At 35.5% G+C, this 15,919-nt stretch overlaps 1 long non-coding RNA gene across 1 annotated transcript; it reads right to left on the bottom strand.

The window, feature by feature from the left end:
• Positions 1-721: 721 nt before the first annotated feature.
• Positions 722-2,557, bottom strand: LOC113975745. The gene is made up of 3 exons (XR_003536910.1): positions 2,458-2,557; positions 1,191-1,266; positions 722-838 (listed from the first exon to the last, which is right to left on the bottom strand). It is a non-coding gene; the product is annotated as an uncharacterized LOC113975745 (long non-coding RNA).
• Between the last annotated feature and the right edge of the window lie 13,362 nt (positions 2,558-15,919).

Raw genomic sequence — 15,919 nt, 5'->3', positions numbered from 1 at the left:
CCGAGCTTTGAAATGTTCCATGCTTTTTTAGCTAAGGTTCTGGTAGAGTAGCTAAATATACTACACTATGTATTGCATCCTTGTAACCACTGATTGCTAATTCCAGAGGCTCAGTTTACTGAAGCTTAACCAAATGAACACTAAGCATGTTTATCAACACTGCTGAATACTGTTGTATTACTGAATAAACACGATCAAGGGAAGGCTTGGAAGGGAGAGAAGAATTTGGCTGCTGGTGATAATTTCCAGTTGTGAAGCAATTATTTAGATAGCAGAATTCAGTATGAGAATAAGGAGTTTACTAAGTGCTGGATTTGCATAATAGTAATACGTGTCACTTTAAATTTCCTCACAGCGTTTTCATGCACTTTTAAAATGAATCCTAATTATAAATGTTATACAAGTCTCACATAATGTGAATTTACTTTTATGTACATTTGCATTATCCCCATTTTTAAGTGTGCTGGTGATTAACATTAGTAGCCAAGTTATTACAGTAACTGCATGAGTATACTACAGACCATCTTTTAGAAATTAAATGTTATGCACACGAAATCTGCAGAGAACTCTAAAAATTCACCCCTATCAAATGTACAAAAAACCCTCGCCCTAAAAACAAAACAAAACAAAAAACCCCAAATCAAACCAACCAACCAAACAAAAAAACCACTAAAACCCCCACTCCTCCCTCCTCCAAAAAACCACACCAAACCTGAAGTGAAATCATCTGTGGGAGGGTCTTTTTTAGGGTTTTCTCTGCGTGTGGGTTTTGTTGTTGTTGTTTGTTTGTTTGTCTTAGAGTATAGGTCATATAATTCTTTCCTTAGAGCACCAGGACCTATAAAAGATAAATAAATTTAAGTTGCTCTGTTTCAGGTCCATTTTTTAAATCCACTTTAATGCGATTTACGTTATTCAAAGTTAGTGTGACATGTCTTAACTGTCATGGCTAAACAATGTCTCTTTTTCTTCCATACATATTCAGAAATGACAAACCCAAAGCAGTCCCTTTTGCGTTCTCCTGAGTGCAGAAATTCAGCAAGCCAGATGAAAGAAAGAAAACATAATCTATATAAATTATCAAGTAGTTACTCAGCTACACAGAAAGTATTCTAACATATTTTCATATTTTCTGTGCTCCCTCTGAACTGTTCCACAGACTGAAATGCCCTCAGACCAGTGGTACCTACCTTCTGTCACTCACATCCCAGGTACACCTGGGCCTGTGCTCATGGATAGGGTATGGGACACAGTTTCATTCTCCTCCTGTTATGAAAAGACCTAAATTTGCTGTTATTAGTAATAATTATTAATGATATTTTCAGTTTATTATACTGATTGGATTGATTTTTATTCCTTCTACACCCATATTTATGGCAAAATTCTCAAATTGCTCAAAGGTTTCTCAGACTGCTCAGTATTCAGCAATAACCTGTGGGACCTGGATAAAGATTTATATATGTTCAGTGCTCAACACTCAGAGTCCTCCCCAGACTATAAATACTTTTTCTGTTCCCCATTTGAAAAATATAAGGTAAGAGTCAGTACAGAATCATATTCTTGCATATGACATACTTTAACCACATCCTACGTTTTAAATCTCAGGTTTTTAAATGAGAATCACACTACCAGAATGAGTTAATGTAAATTTGACTTCAGGTCTACAATTGCTCTGAGGAATAAAAAGATACTGTTACTTAAAAAAAATCTTTTTTTTTTAAAGCTCAGATTTTAAACTGAATATTACCTTGACAGGGTAGTAAAATTTAATTTTCAAAACTGGAAACATTTAGACATATATGATCATGATCACTAGTTGAAATCACAAAGTATTCTAATTATTTCTTCCCTCTACAAAATTGCTGCTGTTGTCAAAAGATAAAAGTTAGTTAAAATGAAGACAGCAGTTCTTGCAGCTAAAACTGTGCCTATTTCAAGGATTTAATATTATATTTAAAATACTTAACTTAAAAATAAAAAGCTTTTTTAAAGAAAAGCCCAAACCCATCCTATTGATTTTTGATACTGTAAATGGAAGGAAGGCTTTTCAAAGAAGACAGTTAAAAGAAATGTACAGAAACTCACTTTCTCATGTGAACTTGTAGGCTGCCATATTTTCAGGTATTGTGTGACAAATATGAATGACATTAAATTTCTTTGAGCACTGATGGTTGTCCTGAGCAAGACCATTCTCCAAACTGAATCAGTGTGCCCTCTGGAAGTCAATGAATTGAATTAAGATATTTATATCTTATGTGTAGGCTAAAAAAAGCGTGGTAAAAATGGTAAATATAACCTGAGGTGAGGGAATGTGAAAATGTTGATCCCATCCCTGTGAAAAGAGTGGATTCCACCTTCCAGAATTTACTTAAAAGTTGTATAATTCAGTATAATAAGGATTGTATTTATTTTAAAAAATTGTGGGGGTTTTTTTTGTCTTTCACAAAAATGGCTTACCTATATTCTTACCTAAACTTCTGAAATCTCTCCTTTAATATTAATAAACTTTCAATCTATGCAGTATGGACTTCATTATGTGAAGATTTTCTCATGGAGATATCATTCTTTCTAATTCTTCCATTCTCTGAGGACACGGAAAAATTAAAAATCATATTTATATGCATGCAGATAATGTAGAAAAAGAAGCCTATTGACATTTGTCCAATAAGAAGAAATGTTTCCTACAGTATAGCATTGAATTTTCCTTGAAAAATCTAGTGATACAGTGTCTAAGTCAGGCAACAGTTTCAGAAAAAAATACATTATCACATGGTTAGTATTGTATTCACATAACCAGATGCCTGATCCAAATATCCTAATTTAAAAGAAGAATAATTTAGGTTTTCTAGTGAATGCCATGTAGAAATTGTTCCTACATTGTGTCTTCTAATAATTTATACAAAAGTTTTGGACAATGTAGTGGGATAAATCCTGTGGGACCATAAATCTCACAGATTTTTAGAAGACATTCTCCTAAGAAATAGCATGAGTTTATCAATAGTTGATCTCGAGGTCAACCTTTGAGAATTCTTCCTTTAAAGACAAACCTGGTAACAATGTCTCAGGCCATAGTTTGATAAAACTTTTAAAACTCTTCCAAGGTGCATGAAGTCACCACAGCTCCTACTTGTTGCAGAAACCCTGAGAGCCACACTGAGCCTCAGGTTCTGGGACTTGGACCTTTTAGGGCCCCTGGCCAGAGACTGGCTCCAGTGCTGACGTCCCTCTGAGTGTCTGTGACCCCCTTCTGCAGCAACAGCAATATTCCAGACAGATGTAATTTTTCTTTGTTTTTTTTTTTAATTAACATTTTTGCATGGCTAATTAAATTTATTAACACAGCTATCTCATTGTTCAGTAAATAAGAGTTCATTAAAAACACATTATTGAATGCTTAACAACAACATAATGAAAAATATAAAGAGGGCAAGTTAATGATAGTGTTTATATTGATATCATGGTATGAGAATGCTCATTAATATTATTTATTTTAGATTGCCTCAGTAAACATTATTATTATTCATTGAACATTACAAACATGTTTTAGTGATCTCATATTTATTCAGTGAAAAATGTAAACTGATGATGTGCAAGTATTTGTACAAGATTTTACAGCTCTTTACAGGTTGTATTTGCACACAAGAACAATTAACACACCAACACACACAAGAGATTTTATTGATAGCATAAAGAGAATCTTAGGAAATGACCCTTGACCAATTCAAAACTTGGAAGCAGATAAAGGCATAATTTGAACTCTATTAAAAGCGTACAGAGAGGCCCTGCTGACACGGGGGTTTAGGACTAAGCACTCCTGGAAAGTGTTGTCACAAAAAGGTAGACACCAATTACTGGTGTGTGGAGCTATATGGCACAATTTGACTAAGCAGAATCAGTCTGACAAATTGACAACATGCTACATGGGCCTCTTTAAACAAGACATACCTAATTTTGGGCATGAACCCATTTCCCCTGGAATTATTGGAATTTTTTCTTTTCAGTTTTGGAAAAATTAGATTTTTCCCTCAAGTTGGTATGCAGTTTGACAGTTTTTCCACACACATAACATCCAGGCAGTTCCAACTCTGTCCTCCAGCTCTTTGTAGTACTACTTTAACTAAATTCACTAATATTATTTTTTCATTATGGGTTATATGGAGACAAAAGCCTACTGATTCATTAGTCTTATAAGAAGGTAAAATGGTTTAGTCATCCAAAACCCAACTGGTGCCTTGTATAGTTTTGTCTCATGATACTGAAATAGCAGAAAACAATGTATTTTGCAGGTTAATGATTATTTCTTACCAATGTATTTGAAAGTGTGCTAAAGAAAGAGTTGGAAACAAACATACAGGTGAATATGGATTATGTTTACTGGAGAGAATGTTTAAGCATCTGATTTGGTACCAAAGTAACTACACACTTCATTACTGCACAGAGAGAGATGACATAGCACAATGTGTTCTGTAAGTCACTTTTAATTCCCATCATCTCCAGAACTACTTTATAAGTTGCTGGGGTTAGTTAAGTTTCCAGCTATCACAAAGTCTTATGCAATTTCCCATGAGATACCTGCATAGTTGCTCATGAGAAATCTGTTACAACAAGCAATAACCTGAGTAAAAATAATATTGGAAAAATTGTAAAAATAGGCAAAAATGTAATACAAGTTAAATGCAGTAAGGCTAAGTCTCTCAATAAAAGGAGTAGAGTGGGGAAGATTCAGTACTACTGAGCCCTGAAAGCTGCTACCTGAAAAGTTTGGGATCAAACACAAGAGTACAAAATTCAGAAACATGATTTCAAACTCAAATAGACTTTTATGGTCACACAGGAAAGAGAATTTTGCTGGCTTTAAAAAGAAGCGAAGCTTTTTTTGTCCATAAATACCTGTATTTTCACATGTCTTTGCTTGGCAGCTTCACAGAACAATTCTGATGTAGTACAGAGAGTTCTGCCTCTTAGGGCTTGCTTTACAGGTACTGATTTATTCATAGGGAGTGAATCAATGCTTAAGCAATGACAGAACACTTAAAAGGTTTTGTTTGTTTGTAAATAACCTTTATATGGTTTCAAAATGAATGTGAACTTGATACTTATTGTATTTGTCAAACGTATGGAAAGAGTTGTGTCAGAAGCCTGAAATAGTGGATGTGAGACCACAGCAGCACTGTACAGCTCTCAATAAGCAGCCATTTGCATAAGAAAGCAAATTTGACAATACTCAACAAGTGGCAAAGTTATGGACATCAATTATTTCCCTTCTTAGGTCAATGCAAAGCCTTGCACTCCTCCTGCATGAGAGATCTGTGGACATGCACTTTGGCCCGCCTGTGTCACAGCTGTGCCTTTGCCTCCCCCTGACGATATGCTGTGCTCGTGAGCAAAACATTTTCTCCTGATATCTTGAATTCCTTCTGTTCTTATCCACATCCTCTCTCCAGGGAAAAAACACTGATGATACTCATGCAGACCAACAGTATCGCTCATGCAGACCAATGGTACTTTGAAGACTTACAAAAGTGACATTATTAAAAATACGACCTGATCAAGATGGACAATGTTATTCAGAGAGAGTGAAACTTAAATGGGAACTTCAGGACCCCTTTTGCCCATCCAACTTCAAAATGACTTGCAGAAAAACCTACGTTACCAAGATGAGCGAATAATGCATAAGTAGCAAATTCTTAATGGAGAAAACAGCCATAGCAAAAAGTTGAAAACAAACCCTAGATTAAAAAAAGTTCTCACATAATTTTAATGTACATTAAAGAATGATTTCACTGAAATGAAGATGTATTTGCGGACTGATTGGTTACAGGAAGCAAGTTTACAGTCACTGACAGTTATTCACTGTAAGGACTCAGTTCCTGACAGAAATAGATGCATTTTATAATGTTCTTAAAGGCTGCTATTTGTTCCTGAGATTATTATTACGACACCAGACCCTGTATCAGGCATTGGGATTCTGTAAATTTGCTAAGAAGTACTGTGGTATGCTAAATTTTGGTTACGTGGGATGTATATGTATGATACCAGAAGAACTGCCTTCCTTAAGAATGTCATATAACTAAGTTTGGGCAGGACAGAGGCAAGGCTGCAGTCAGGCTTCCTTATTATTGTCCCACGAGTCAGAGACAATGGATTGTAAGACACATACTTTGTCAGGCCTGTTCAGAGAACATTTCCCACCAAAATTCCAGAGAAACTACTACCCCACTTGCCCAAATCCATAGAGAATAATTGGACTGTTAACTGTAATGAAATTCATTTGCTCTTTTAAAACTACTTACAGGAAAGTGGTGACCAGCAGGAAGATATTAGATTATTTCACTATACCATCTTGAAACATGGATTTATAAATAGGGACTGTGGAAGAGTTGGACATGTAAATCTCCAGAGTATAAAAGCATAGGAGGGACAGAGCTGTGAGGGATTTGCACAGTGTTTCTTTCTGATTAGGAAGCAAGCTGAGCGGTAAATCCACTTTAAAAGGAGTCTCTTTTTGTCTCTAGGACAAAAGAGAAGAAGGCATCACATTGCCCTGACGTTTGTGATACCTCTGATTTCTTTATTCCCAGGGCATTCTAGAGAGATGTGAAGTTTAGGTTGCTGCAGGAATTTACAGCAATCTAGCCCAATCCCTTGTTAGCACCCAAGACTCTTGTATTAAACTAGCATCTGCAGAAAAGCTTTTCCAGCACACAAATAACTGATTCCCTTCATTTTCAGAACCCTGTAACTGCTTCTGTGCAGACTGCTTCTGTTAGCTGGGGATACTGCAATAAGACCATGCCCTTGACAGGTTAAAGTAAAACTTCTATTAGTCTTGCACACCTGCATAAAGACAGGTTATATTTACTTCTCTAACTGAAACTGGCAGCTCTTGTTTATATAAAACAGAGACAGAACCACTCAATTCATTCACTACTTGAAAATGACAGTGGGACTTCAGTTCACTGTAGGGACAGCGTTTTGTTGGTTTTTTTCTTACCCTCTAAATTGCCTTTACTTTCCTACCTAACATTCTTCTATTTGGAAAGCAAATTGATTCAGATTTCCACACGACTGTTAATTAGTATTGAATCAATTATCACTTAGGTATATATTTAAAGTTAAGTAGTACATACATAAATTTCTGAATCAGGACCAACATCGTTATTTTGTGTCAGACAGACCATATAAACTATATAAACCTATAAATATTCAATTAGGAAGATAATTTTAATTATTTAAATAAAATACTTATTTTTAAATGTACCATTAAGTAAATGTCATCAAAATTACACTATCAGTTTTACTTTATTGGTACCTTGGTTTGGGAAATTCCCACCAACTAAAAATGCCTCTGCTTCCCTTTCTACCCCGCTCTTATGGTGCTCTCAGTATAGGCAAAGGAGAACAATCATTGAGTGGTAATGAATTTCTCCTTTATTAAGATATTTTCAAATCAGAAACTGTGATCCCAGCTTGTTACAGAAGTAATTTTGTTTACTCACTTACTTACTCAGCAATAGCTAAGGTACTTACTACAATGACTTCCATACACAACAGAATGCAACAGTTAAATGGCAGCGAAGAGGACAGTGGAGAGCTTTAAAATTTAATTTTCTAACTACATCTAAACTATTAAAGAGGAACAGCTGTTTTCTTTGATTTTTTTTTTTTGTTTACAGATGCAAATACCACATGGTTCAGGATCTCTGCCCTCAGCCATTCCATGTTCTATGATAGTGAGCACTCTCACCCCGTCTCGTTTTCTTTCTCTGCAGCCCAAGCAGCAGTAGCAATACCTAGGTATCTGCACAGCTTAAGCACTAATTCCTCCATCTTCTATCATTCTTGAGATTAGACATTAACCAAAAAGGTCATCATTCAGCAGAAGGAAAAGATTGCAGAATAAACACTAAAAATTTTGGGAGATTTTTCAGACTCCAGAAAAAAAAGTAAGTAGGTAACTCTCAGTACTCTTTTGTAGGTGTTGTGTACATTTCAGAGAATTAGTGCTGACAGTGTCTTGAGCATCAGCAGTATTCTCCAAAAACTGGCCTGAAAATAAGTGTAGAATTGTGCAACTGAGTGTCAAATGGACGTCGCTTTATGTGTGTGTCTGCAGAGTTATCTGTACAAAACATACAATACCTGTTGTGGGGGTTTTGAAGCTGCATTAGCAGTGAGATCTGGGAGTTAAACAACAGTGTGAATAAAAAACACAGCACTTGTCCTATGAGTCCTCTCCTAAAAATGAAAAATAAAATTCATGTCAATGAGACTCAAGTGGGACAAGATAATATAATCAGGCTCAATTTTCATAACATTTTATTTTGAAGAATCCTATTTTCAAATACAGCAAATACTGGCTATTCCGCATCTAAAAGTACACTACAACTGAAGTCCTACACTCATCTACATCTCCTTAAGAGTAGTATAGTATATACAAGGTAATTTTTGCAATAAAGAGAATTTTAAAAGCTATTCAGTACAACTTTCTCATAAAATGAACCAAATACAGCCAATTACATGGTTAACTGCTTCTCTGGATCACTTCTGGGTGAAAATTTTGTCAAGAGTAAGTTCATCTACAAATATATTACTACAATTCACTAGAAGTCTCTAGATAAAATTCCTTATGGAGTTAAGGCCAACATTTTCCAAATAAGAAAATTTAACAAAGGGCATGACCTAATTTAGGAAGGACCTTTAATACCCACTAGAGCATTAGGAACAGAGAGCGCCAATATCAGAGAGCGCTGCTCTCTACTTCCAATTATTGTTTTATGTTTATAACACTTGTAGATGATGAAGACATGTATTATTGATGAGGGTAGGCAATTTTTTTCTGAGCTCAGTATTTCAGCTACCTTTGAATTTTTTCAGCCTCCTCATGGAATCCACTGTGTGATGGTGATGAAGGCTTGAACAATATCTCAAAAACACCTACATGCTTGAGGGTGCTTCCTGTAGTGTGTGTTTGTTGGAAAGTTTTAAATAAAATTCCTTTTGACCTACATGTTGTTATGGAGGACCACATTTTCTGCAAGCAGATTGACAAAAATGCAAAATGTAAGTTCTTCACACTAACCTTTTATGGAGTCTTTCTAAAAATATTTTTAGCTAAAAGGACGAGTTAGAAATCGTGTTAATATTAATTGTAGCAGATGGAATTTTGAAGGGAAGCAGAAAGGCTAATTTTAATGTCTTTTAATAAATCTATTTAAAAATAGAGCTGTACCAGCTGCAAGTTATTCCCAGCCAACTTTTATTCACTGAAATGGAAAAAAAAAGACTGTCAAGCTCATGGGTAGCCAACATCCCTCTCGCAAATCTAGAAGCAGCAGTATGGGACTTCTGAACCTGTGACTCATTGCATGCAAACCCTTCTCCCAGAACATGATGGCTATGTTAAACCGTATCAAATCTTGAAGAGATTTATTCTGAGGATAAGAATTTATGGTATTTGTCACTATAGGTGATATTGCCAAAAATGTGCAGAGTATCGCCAATTAGCCTACTCTGTAGTCAGATCTGTGAGCAGAAAATGTGCTTGTTACCCAGTAGAGGTCTAGTTGTTATAAATAATTCTAGCTGTTATAAATAAAGTGCTGATTTACTTAAAAAAACTGTAGCCTGATCTGGCAAGGTACTGAATGCTTAAAATTCTTCAGACTTCTAGAGGATTTGAAGGTACTTGTTGGTTCATCAGCTAGCTGCTTTTACTAGATTAATTGATGTGTTACCATTTTGAGGGGGAAAGTCCTCTTTTTCTTTCTAAAATTTCAGATATATACATATCAGCAGTAGCTACCTTATCAGAGACAAGTCCTTCTTGCTGCAGGATTTATCCCATTTCATTTTTTGGAGTGATTCATGGTATTCATTCCAACTCAGTTACTTCTTCTGAAGTTTATCCAACTCTAAGCTATTCAGGAGTTAGTTTTGACATTTCTCCCACTAAATTATAGAGTGTGTCTCCTTTTTGAAGATACAAATGCCATTTTAGCAGATCAGGTGCCACCTCCAGTAGCTGACTAGCCCACTAACTCAACTCGGTGTCGTTAAGTTTCTCCCACATGGTGACTCAGTTTGTGCATTTCAGTCTGAAGCCCTTCCAGGCAAAGCATCTTGTATTGTACATCTGCTCGTAAATTGATTAAAAATGCTTCAAACAAACAGACTTGTTCAATGGATTAATGCAGGCAGATCATTACTGGCTGTTAACTGAGGCCTGAACTGCTGGAAATTAATTGCTTTCGGGATTATGCTATTTTGTGCTAAGAGATTCTCACAACTTCTGAAGGAAAATGCAGGAGCACCACCATCTCCTTATCTCCAAAGTCTGCTTTGAACTTACCTCTAGTCTTTTTAGAGACCTTGTAGCCAAAGTACCTCTTCTAGTCTAAATCTTTTGCACAAGCTCTGGAATTTGGCATTTCCAGAGACTGCTGCTTATACTGTATCAGTTTCAGGCTTTAATTGCAGGTGAATCCAACTGTACTTTTTTCAAGAACCATGAACATTTCTTATCTAGGGTTATTTAGAGCCTGCTTTCTAAATAGGGAGATGGTTAAAGAGGTGGGCAAGATCAAGGCAGGTATAATAGTACTATATATTCACGTCTTAGCCCCAGATGGCATAATACATACCAGTTTTCTATAATAGTGCTTTCTGTCTATAGTTACAGTTTAAATCTGGTTGAAACTGAGTTAAATTATTAAATAAGTATCTGGATATGTCCAAAATGACTGGGAGGAGAGAGAGGGAGGAGAAATATATATATAAAAATATATATATATATATATATATCCGTACCAACACACATATATAAAACACTCTTTGCTGTGTTTTTCCTTTAAATGTTTATGTTTAGTTACTTTAAATTTTTAATAATTCATTATGAGATCAAAATAAGTTAAAACTCCTTAAATTTTGAAATCAAATAAGATCTGACTTCAAAATGGCACATGGCAAATTTAGGCTGACACTAATTACTACGGACAGACAGCTTTCTCTTAGCTTTACAATCATATCCCTACTACAACATCAGAAGATAAGAAAGCAGTCTTTTCTTACTGAAAACCCAGAACAGGCTAAATGTTCTGAATTAAAGCCCTTACTTAACGCAGAAAACATAAACACAGTGATTCCCTAATCCTTGTCAAAGTAACGGCAAGTGCTTAGAGCTAACCTAATATTTGCATAACTTCATTTAAATGGCAGACCCTTTCTTTAAAATTTCATTTAGCTATCATTCAATGGACACTAAATACTCTAAGCACTTGTAGAAAAAGGTTTAGCCGAGTGTACTACCAGAAGGCTATCAGCAAGAGCCATGGAAGTGTGGGAGAGAGAATGGATTTAAGACAAAAAGAATTCTCCATGTGTTTCTTTTTTTTTTTTTTGGCTACCACCCTGCTCAATACACTTTACAGTCTGCTGGGTGTTCCCTTTAATGCTGCACAGCACAGGCATTCTTGCACTAACAATGTGTCCTATGATGCATAACCTTTCATTAGCTTTACTTAGAGATTTTTGTTCTGATTACCCTTAAAGAAAGCTCTGCAATGGCCAGAATGTATTAGTTAGCTGAAATTTATTATCTCGATTATGTTACATTAATGTAGATTGGATGATTTTTCATTTCACTTTTTTATTACTAAGTGCCTACTTTGCTGCTAATGGGGGAAATTTAGCTGACTACAGGTGTCATTTAGGCCATAAACTAATTTCTCACAAGACAAACAAATCACAACAGAATGAATTTAATATTTCATTAGAACATTGGCTCTTTTTACCTGTTAGAAAAGTCTTAACATCTGGTAAAACTAGTCAATGCTTTTTTCTTCTGTGGAAAGAAATTAATGTGATTCCATATATGTTATGGAAGACATTTAAAATAGCTGAGATTAATTGTCTACCAAGAGCATGATTTCAATCCCCTGTCTAGGAAAAGTCCTGATTGCTAGACTAGGCATCGTACCTCTAAAATATGAAATTATACAATAAGATTCTCATCTACTTTGTCAATATGGCTAAACTAAAACCACAGCATAACCCTAAAAATAATGAGATAAAATTCTCATTGACATATACAAAAATATATGCTATAGTGCACATGGATATTTGATAGTCAAAGGATTTGTAGTCAACCTTTAATTCATTTTAGTTTGAGTACAGAAAAAGCAGATTATAATTAATATTGCCTAATTTGGCAAATTTGAACTTTTTCAATATTTTCTCTGTGAAAATTTTATAGAGAATTCTGATTTCACAGTTGACCTCTTGTCCACAAAAAAGGGCAAGAAACTTTTTCACAGAATTCTGCAACTGTTCTCCTTTGACAGATATTGCCAGTGTAAAATGTTCCACAAAATGAGGATATTAGTGGTGACTGCACTGACCAGCATACCCTAGTTTGAGGAGAAGGCATGTAAAGCAAAATCTGATTATGACATAATAAATGTAATGTTTAAAAAACTCCAATCAAGTGTGATACATTGTAGACATATCAGGAAACAAACTTAAGGCAGGCACAATAAAACAGTGATACATAACTTTGTGTGAAATTTGCTATCACAATATATCATTGAGACAAGTGGTTTGGTAGAGGTCAAAGGAAAGATGAGACACTCAGCAGTTGAGTATTTCCTAGAGAATACAGAACTATTAAATGCTTTGCTTTTGGGGTTAGGTCATAACATGAATTTTGCCTCAGGTCAGGAGGTGTTATTTGTCTCAAATAATAACCCTCTACAGTTCAAGACTTTATAAAGGCTTCCCATTTTTTCTTAGGCATGCATTTCCCACTGCTGGACATCAGCCTGACTACGTTGGCACCTGTTCTAATCTAATAAAATTGTGTCTATATCATCATTAGTATGTAAGATCTGCTATTATATAGTTCTCTCTGTTCCAGGGAGATCATGCATTATAGCCATCCATATATAGTTCCTGAACATTCCGGGCATCTTGCTGACTAACCTTATTAATATTTTTTTCTTGCAGTATGCATAGTAAATTCTAATCAGCAACACCTTTTGGGTTTTTTTTCTTTATTCTTTTAATCTCAGCTTCTGTTTAATTTTCCAAAGTCTCAAGTTCTTCAAAGTTGCTTTGTTTTTCTCTAGAAACTATAAAAGTCCAGCCCTTGGGCAGATGCATTTTTTAGCATTTCCTTTAAGTGTCATAGGGAGTTACATCTGTCCTAGCTCATTGGATTATAAAACAATGTGATCTAAAGAGACATCTGACAACAGGTTATAATAGATGTCCCAAGGTAATTGCCAAAAGTTTCAAAAATGTGCAATGCTTGTTGAGAATGACTATCCTTTACTTGTCCTGTTTCCTAAGTAAGTAACTAACTTTACCAACCAGTTCCCGTTCTTTTAAAAAACCCCTTTGTTCTTATTTCTTTGTCCTACAGGACACCTACCTAGTCCCCAGAGAAGTGAGACCATTGATAGTGTTTGGAAATGGTAGTAGAACATTGTACTTCTTCTAACGTTGCCATCTAAAATTCCCCTAAGAGGTGCAAAATTAAAGAATGAGTAAAAATAGTCAAAATTTTCAAATTGCTTTTCTATAATTAATCTTGTTAAAGTCTGTATTACTCTGGCTACCACTAGATGTCTTAAGGTTTTTGACTATGTCAAAAGGAACCAACTTTATTCCATCACATCTGTAAGGAGCTACAGTGTCTAAGGTATGCCTGAACAGAAATGTTCTCACAAATACTGTTTGAAAATACATGTGTATGGACACTGCTTCTGCATAGTCATATCTTTAGTATTTAAACAGTAGAGGAGCAACCAAATACCATGTAGAAATGGAATACCAAATTGGCTAGCCAAATGCTATCCCAATACAGTGATAACAATATTTTGTATTATTTGTTGCACATGATTCCAATGGATTTCAAAACTATATAGAGCTGGAATTTAAAAGCATATATTAGTACTAACATTCAGCTTCCTTTTCAAGTGTGCCACAAAACAATTGAAGATTAAGTAAGGAAAGTTTAGTTTTTTAAAAAAGTAGAAGCTCCTAACATGCTAAAGGTAAGTATTTTCTGAAAACTCCTAATTTAGTACCGATTCTCCTATTTGATACTGAATTTCATGCTTTTATTTGCTATTATTAGTGAAAATGACACATTAAAAAAAATTGCCATGACACTGAGCATATACAGAAAAATGCGTGTTCCTTCTGGGTCACCACAGAAATGGCATTTCCATGAAGACAAGACCTATGAAGATACTGAGTTGCAGCAGCTGAAAGAGCAGTTGGAGAGGGTAAAATGTCCCCTCTACCCCTCTGCATCTGTGCCCCCTCATCACTCACTAAACTTTGAGATCCACCTTACCCTCAAGTGACAGGTTTTGGTGACAGTGGATGAACTTTATCCTGTAGCTTTCAGAAATTTCCAGCTGTCAGGCAGTCTGGTGAGGGAACTCACAGAAAGCACATAATGAATGGGCTGATCATTACTCTCAGTTGTTTCTTGTAGGTTCACCCCCCGCCCCTCTTCCACGTCCCTAAGAGGCCTCAGATGGTGTCTGGTTTAGTGTCTACCAAGAACTCTAAATCAGACTCTGTGGACATTAAAAAATGTTAAAAAATAAAGTACCAATAAAAGGAGAGTTAGATCTATGTGTGTCTCATGATTGGGCTGCTGGATGCCTTATTCTAACAAATACAACTGATTTTGATTAGATTTTTTTTCTTGGGAGTGCTATATTTAAAAAAAAATATTTAAACAACTCACGTTGTACTGAATATTATATATGTAGTGTTGTGTATTTCTGTGAGGTTTTCCTCAGCCTCCATCAAGCACACAGCATTCTAGTTTGCAGGAGAAGAAGGTAAGTTAGAATTTTCATCACTCAGGCAAATTGTATCACAAGAGTTAAGCTTTTGAAATAAGTTAATTTTAGTTGTTCATTTTGAAGATCGTGTAGCCAGATCATCTGTATGCTTTGTTGCAGTCTGCATTGTATGGCATTTTTTTCTGAACTGTATCCTTTGAAACTCTACAAATGACTGCTCAGAGAGAAATCTCTTCAGCACAGGAAAACATCTGACTTATTACAGCGGTTCAAAATAGAAATATTGTGCCATATAATGTCACTGGTCACCTGGTGAGTAATAACAATAACTACCACACATGCTAAATTAACTGTGCAGGCAATACAAGTAATTGCAGCCACAGTTACATGAGATTTGATCGAATCTTCAGTTTTGCTATTTGGGAGACCACGTTCTTGCGTAGTTCACTGTTTCCTAGTGTTGTTCCTTGCTGATGTTAGATCAGGAACTTCTTTGTTTTGGTTATGACAGCTGACTACCTCATTTTCACTTTTGATAAATTCCTAGGTCTTAAGAAGAACTAAATTCCTTTTGTCCAGTCATAGATTTCACTACCTTTGCTTCAGACAGACCACCTTCATATCATCTCCATCCTACTTGTTGTGGTCTTCAAATTGTGTCCATGTTGTTTACACTGAACTGAAACTTAGCTAGAAAGCATCACTTGCATTTAATCTTTGTTGCAGCATCCACGTTTTAACTCAGTTTCTCAGTTGCTAAAATGTATTACTGGGTTGTTCTTTGGGCCTGTGGCCCTACCTGAATAATGTGCTTTCCATAAACTATGTAAACCTTATTTGTAACTTACAGTGATAACCTTGTGAAAGTCAATTTCCAAGGAGAAAATCGAAGCCCTGACAGATGGAATATTGTATCAGAACTTCAAGGCAAGAATAAGACCAGCAAAATCAGCTCCCTTAGCCTCTTTCCATGGCCATTGGCAACACACAGCTAAAGAAGTCCATCATGTATTGCCTGAAGTTCTATATTTACGTTTCAAGACTAGATGCAAATTTAAATATATTCATCCTATCCCTTCACAGGCAACTAAAGCTGA

Source organism: Neopelma chrysocephalum, unplaced genomic scaffold (genome assembly GCF_003984885.1).
Source record: "Neopelma chrysocephalum unplaced genomic scaffold, ASM398488v2 Primary Assembly neopelma1_143, whole genome shotgun sequence".
NCBI classification, from domain to species: domain Eukaryota; kingdom Metazoa; phylum Chordata; class Aves; order Passeriformes; family Pipridae; genus Neopelma; species Neopelma chrysocephalum.
The sequence above is the reverse complement of the archived record's forward strand: the minus strand, read 5'-3'. Positions and strand labels throughout refer to the sequence as shown.